The sequence below is a fragment of the Manduca sexta genome, unplaced genomic scaffold (genome assembly GCF_014839805.1).
Source record: "Manduca sexta isolate Smith_Timp_Sample1 unplaced genomic scaffold, JHU_Msex_v1.0 HiC_scaffold_222, whole genome shotgun sequence".
NCBI classification, from domain to species: domain Eukaryota; kingdom Metazoa; phylum Arthropoda; class Insecta; order Lepidoptera; family Sphingidae; genus Manduca; species Manduca sexta.
In genome coordinates this window covers 13,943-20,269 of record NW_023593162.1, presented here as the reverse complement: position 1 = coordinate 20,269, position 6,327 = coordinate 13,943, and the positions used below count along the sequence as shown (strand labels likewise).

General features: G+C 32.7%; 2 pseudogenes; one reads left to right on the top strand and one right to left on the bottom strand.

Moving 5' to 3' along the window:
• The first annotated feature begins 16 nt into the window (after positions 1–16).
• LOC119192003 lies at positions 17–4,363 on the top strand (annotated as a pseudogene).
• LOC115441062 lies at positions 4,348–6,005 on the bottom strand (annotated as a pseudogene).
• Positions 6,006–6,327: the final 322 nt, after the last annotated feature.

Genomic DNA, 6,327 nt, shown 5'->3' with positions numbered 1-6,327 from the left:
AAGCCTCATACAACCAAATGCTCACAGTTAATCCGAGCAAGAGAATCACTGCTTCAGAAGCTTTGAAACACCCTTGGATCTGTCACCGCGAACGTGTGGCTTCTGTTATGCACAGGCAAGAAACAGTGGATTGCTTGAAGAAATTCAATGCACGTCGCAAACTGAAAGGCGCGATATTGACTACTATGTTAGCCACGCGAAACTTTTCTGGAAAATCTATAGTTAACAAAAAAGGGGACGGTTCTCAGGTTAAGGAATCCACCGATAGTAGTACGACGCTGGAGGATGATGATGTCGACAAAGATAAGAAAGGTGTAGATCGCGCGTGTACTGTAATATCTAAGGAACATGATGAAGAAACTTTGACAAAAGCTGATTCCTTCGGCAAAGCTCGCGGTGACAGCAATGCATCGTTTGCGCAGCAGAAGTGATTAAAGTTACTGAGGTGCTCATAGATGCTATAAATAACGGCGATTATGATACGTATTCCAAATTGTGTGATCCTAATGTAACGGCATTTGATCCTGACGCGCTAGGTAATTTAGTCGAAGGTGTAGAATTTCATAAATTCTTTATCGACAACACACCGACACATGTTAAAACCAACACAACTATTTTGAACCCTAGAGTGCACCTGCTTGGAGATGACGTAGCTGTTATAGCATATGTCTGCGTAACACAAAGTGTAGATGCTGAAGGTCGGCGAGCTACACATCAATCTCAGGAGACTCGTATATGGCACAAACGCCACAACAAGTGGACAGCAATACATTTCCATCGCTCCTAACTAGTTCCTTCTATGATCCAGCTCGAAATGTCAGGGGAGAATTGTCTAGCGATGCAAACTATTTTTAATGGTGATGCCATTACTGAAGATTAATCAATTCAAGCATCTGAGTAACATTGCAGACAATATTTAAGGCCCCGAGAACTTAAACTTAAAATTATCCAATTCTGCTATAAAATTACACGAATTTTATTAGAATTCTTTGTAATCCAAACATTAAGTTAATTATAGGTAAACAATAACCGCATGAATGTGAGCAAGAATAAACCAATATCTCTCTAAATCCGGTGACTACTTAATGAATCCTCAAATATACAAGCTAATATTGTAATGTGGCTACAATGTGATACCGATAATCAAAATATGCTTTTGCTAGTAAGTAGAATGTACGAAGACTTTGATCTCGGCCACAATGAAGTTTGTCAACGAATATCGGGGCAAATTATAGCAGCAGCTATCGACAAAAACGATGAAATCTCAATGTACCATTATGATCTGATATAAAAGAATCTATGTTATATCTAAGCAAAGCAGAAAATTTTCGAGGTTTAGAATTATTAGCACATTTCTCAGTAAGTCTCTCTACATTTTTAACTATGAATGTTTTGTCGTGCTTAAAATGGTGTTCTATTTGTTATCAAATACCTAGTTAGTAAGGTTTAAGCAACTAATATATTATGATACGTACAGTTATTGGCACTACGCATCTAGGAATCCTAACAGTGAGAGATGTTCTAGTAGGTTATAAAGTTTAACGTTTGTTCTAATTATATTATTGTAGTACATACTGATTTTGTATTTTCTTCCACTAATGCCCGTGTCACCAACCTTTGTATTCGTTGAGTCAACCCATAATTTCCACACAAAATTAAAACAGTGCTACAATTCAACGAAAATAAGGATTGCATTGAGCCGGTTAAGATTGTGTGTTCGACGTTATGGGTCAGTTAAGTTACTTAAAGTAAAGATTGGTGATTCAGCCATCGGTGTACTATGTACGTCATAGCTAGAGCAGATTCTTTGTAACGTATTATACTTTTTAAGTGAATTATATCAATTTTGTCAATTTTAGATTTTAATATTGTTAACATTTATTATGCCTTTTTTATGCTTTTCTAAATTGTATATTAGCCTGCTAATAATTAATCGATTTTAAATGTATTTTCACTTGAGTCAAGTTTTTGCTACGTTAGATTTGTACCTAATAATATAATAATATTCCGATAGTATTGATTTTAAAAGTGATAACTGTGCAAGAAGTCCCTACCTACCAATATAGCGTGTGTATAGAATGTATTGTAATGTCGTTGGATAATTATGTGTGTTGTGATTTATTTCTGCACAGTTCACTCCATTTTCTTAAATGTGCTTTGCGTATTCAATTTCTAGTTACTATCAGTATGCAGTACTTCAGTATTTTCTAGAAATATAGTTAGATTTTAATGTCATTTATCGATTTGTTAAAACATTTTGTAAAGTATTTTAATATAATTAACAAAACTCAATTTAAAAACCTGATGAGTGGAAATATAAAAATAAAGTACATCGCATAATATTAGTAAATACCTAACTACATAAAATTGTGTTGGAATTATCCTTATATTCAAAGTACATAGTTCTGCCATTGCAACTAAATTTAGTGCCAATAACTGTAACAACTAAAAATGTATTCTAGTCTTTATTGTTACGCGTATTTAGTATTTAATCAACATTTTTAAATTAATTTTGAACATATATTTACATAGAAACATACATTGTGTATATAGATTTTGATTTGCACACTGCATGTTTTAAAGTGTCGTCTTCATCTATAGCTGTACAAAATATTTACATGAGAGTTTGTTACCTAGATCTTAAAAAATGAATTTATTTATTTTACTTTGTTAATGCTCTCCGATCTGATTTGATTAGTTGTCTTGTACCCCAGCTTCTTCAGACGTGTAAGCGTGTAGGCGTTAGAAAGAACGATGCTTTACCACCCATAGCAAGTGTCGACTGCCTATGTAGCTTGCAGACTCCAGTTTACCATCACAGCTAAATAGAATATTTATGGAAAACGGTATTATATTATTTAGTTGAAAGTCTTTGTTATTAATTTAGTAAGACTGTCTATTTAAGTCATTACACTTACCTACCTACACCAAGTTTGTGGTGATAGAATTAAACATGTTAGAAAAATAATCAGATAAGTGCTACCTACCTGATATATAAAAATCCTTATTCTCATTCAACCAGATGTCTTAAATTTTATAAATGTTATGGACTTGTCAAATTAACTTTTGAAATAATCGCTTGTTTAAATATTATAATATCGATTTTAATGTTGAAAATCGCGCTTAATACAGATTACTTACGGAAAAGCATTTCCGCAAGTATGCAACAGAAAATGCACAAAATATGTAGATATCTTAACGTATCTTCCAAGATCATTCATGAAGCAATCAATGACGAAATGTATATTATATTTGCATACGCCATGTGTATCGTCTTCCCTCATCAGTTCCATACATTTGTGAAATATCCTCCTATCCTATGTAATGGCTTCAAATTATTTTTTTAATTACTCATTTCTAAAATTTTAGCAGCTCTCCGCATATTGTTAATAATGCACATTAACCTGTTTGCATGCATTTATCTCACAGGCTTTTACATTTAGGGGAGCTAAATAAAAGATACTATTTCAACTTTTTCTATTGGCTGCTTGAATTAGGATCTAGAGCCCATACACACCAGCTTTTTCTCGCCAATACCTAGGCGTGACGCGCTCGTCGCGCGTGCTCACATCCTAAGCGAGAGAACCCCAGTGTGTACGAGCACTTATTGAAAATTACGTATTTTGAATTATTTTAATTTAAGATGTACTTACATTTTTCTAGACCACACAAACCATTTGCATGCATTAGTGTTGTGTATAGTGGAGTTTAATATAAACAACTATATTCCATGAATGTGTGTAGCGAATGGTACTGTGGTGTGATGGATATAATTATGGGTGCAGTGCAATATGGTAATCACTCAAGAAAGTATATTAAAGGAAACAAATATTTATTTCTGTTGTATTTTCTCAATAGATCTATACAAGTAACATAACTTATTATTCTTCATAGTTAGTGTGAAATTTTTGCCGTTCAGATAGGATTAATTGTATTTTGTTGATTATTAATATACATACAACATAATTGTTGCAGTATCGCCATCTATATTGAGCCTCTGTAAACATCACATAGATGTCATTAAGGTGTGTGATGCATTGGGTTATACAAACCATGTATTGGAAATTGTTATTGCATTATTGGCACCCTTGCCTGTACTGTGTACACAAGGTTGAAATTATTTTAAATGTAGTTAGAATTATTACCAAAGTGATTTGTACTCCAATGCACCGTAGAATTTCATTTAGCATATTGCTCTTTATTATGATAAAGGCTAAGTTTGTTGTAGAATAATTTTGAAATGTGAAAGTGTAGGTGTATTAATGAATCATCAGTATATTTGTATTCAACATACATTTCTTGAACCTCTGCATTGCCGATTATCATGTAAAATTCTCTAAAATAAAGTTCTTTTGATCTACAATATTTAATTTATTTCTTTACACTAATAATATATGACATAATTACTAAATTACAAACTATTTCTATAACATTCCATAAAGATTAACTAAACTACTTATTGTATAAAAAACTTATAAGAGTATCATAATGAAAAACTACATTATACTTTTTTATTATTATACATACATTTTATTTTGATTCTAGGGCAAAGCACAATAGTTTATAAAACATACCTCACATCATACTCAAGACTTTTACTTTGCTATGGACAGTTTTGCATCCATCTGAAGTGACATTGAAATTTTTAAGTATTTTCTCATAAGTTGAATTGTCTATTTTCACTTTGCCCAATTCTCTATCAATACATTTCCTTAGAGACATGTCTGTTAATGGTTCAAATTTTATAAAAAACGATGCATCTGCGATATTGTACTTTTCAATAATTTTGAGTGGAAAGATTCATCACACTTTTTATGATACATATCTTCAGTGCTAGCACAATTATATATAAGAATGATTGTTGTATTTTTCTCCAAGGTTTTACTCTTATTAATAACCATGTTGATTTGTTCACTGACATTAGCATCCACACTCAAATCATCTATTATAATAAGCGGAAGAGTCACACATTATTAAACCAAGCATAAGATTTGATGTTAATGTATCAACAAATGTAGGCATTGTATAATGATAAACATTAGACGATGGACCTAGGTTCTCCATAATTAAGGAAGAAGTATATGTTTTTCCTACACCCGTACCGGCCATAAAAAACATAACTTTAAATGGCTTATCTGCTTCTAAAGCATTAATAATAGATTCTAATGCTTTTATCCTGGCCAAGACTTTGAATAGTCAGATTTTCTTTTAAGTTTTCAAGTTTAGTTTATCAAAGCACTGACTTCTACACTGATTAACAACAATAGCAATAAATACTACGAATAAAAAAGTCAATACTTTTAGCTGACTTTGGAAACCCGGTATTCTTTTGGTTGGCTTTCCAAGTTTATATGATATTTTTTTAAATTAGTTTCTTCTATCTTTGGCACAGTGTTGGAGACTGGCAATGGGCTGCGGACCCGCACAGGGCTGGCCACCCGCCCAGGGCTGGAAACCCGCAAGGGGCTGCCGACTGGCGACTTTTTGAACACCGGAGTTTGTGATGTGACTATGTAACAATCTTCATCGAAGTCTTCATTTTGAATGTCTGGGGTTGAATAATTGTTGTCCGATATATCCATCGCACTAGAAGACCGTGCGCTCAAATCTATATCCATCGGTTCAAAACTTTTGTTAAGATTCTCCATATTTTCAAAAGTTGGGCTCTCAACTTTTCCACGCTTTCTAACAACAGTAAGAGAACTAACTATTCGGTGTAGGAATGCATTCGTATTTTATTTATTTATAGCATATCTTCATTCTTTGCTGTGGTCACGTCGACAAAAATAAACAAATATTTTTAAACGGTCCAAAAAGTTTTCTAATGATATCTTTCTGAATTCAATTCTAACGGTTCCAATCTTACATCATTATTAATCATATAACTAGTGCTTTGCACATCTTATCTGTTATTTACTTGAAAATAAAAGTTTGTTTATATGCTCAAAAATGTTAAATCTTCTTTATAATATAAATTGAAGTTTAGAACAGTGTTACCAATTAGATATACAAAATTTCATCCAAGACAACGCGCCCCACTAGTAATGGGCCACTAGGGGCCATTACTTTCCATTTCACCAATCGCATACGGCATACAATATGTGTGAGCTGTCGAAGGGGCAGAGGTATCGATCACAAAACAATAACTAAAGATATAGAATATATATTATGTCTGAACCCGTTCTTTTGAGCTATTTGATAAAAAAAATATTATTGTAATTTACTATACAAATGTTGCCAGTTAATCCTTAGTATCATTGTTACTATAAAACAGACCGGTTTTAAAATATTTTATTTGGATTCTCAAAACTCTCATTTTAACCGGCT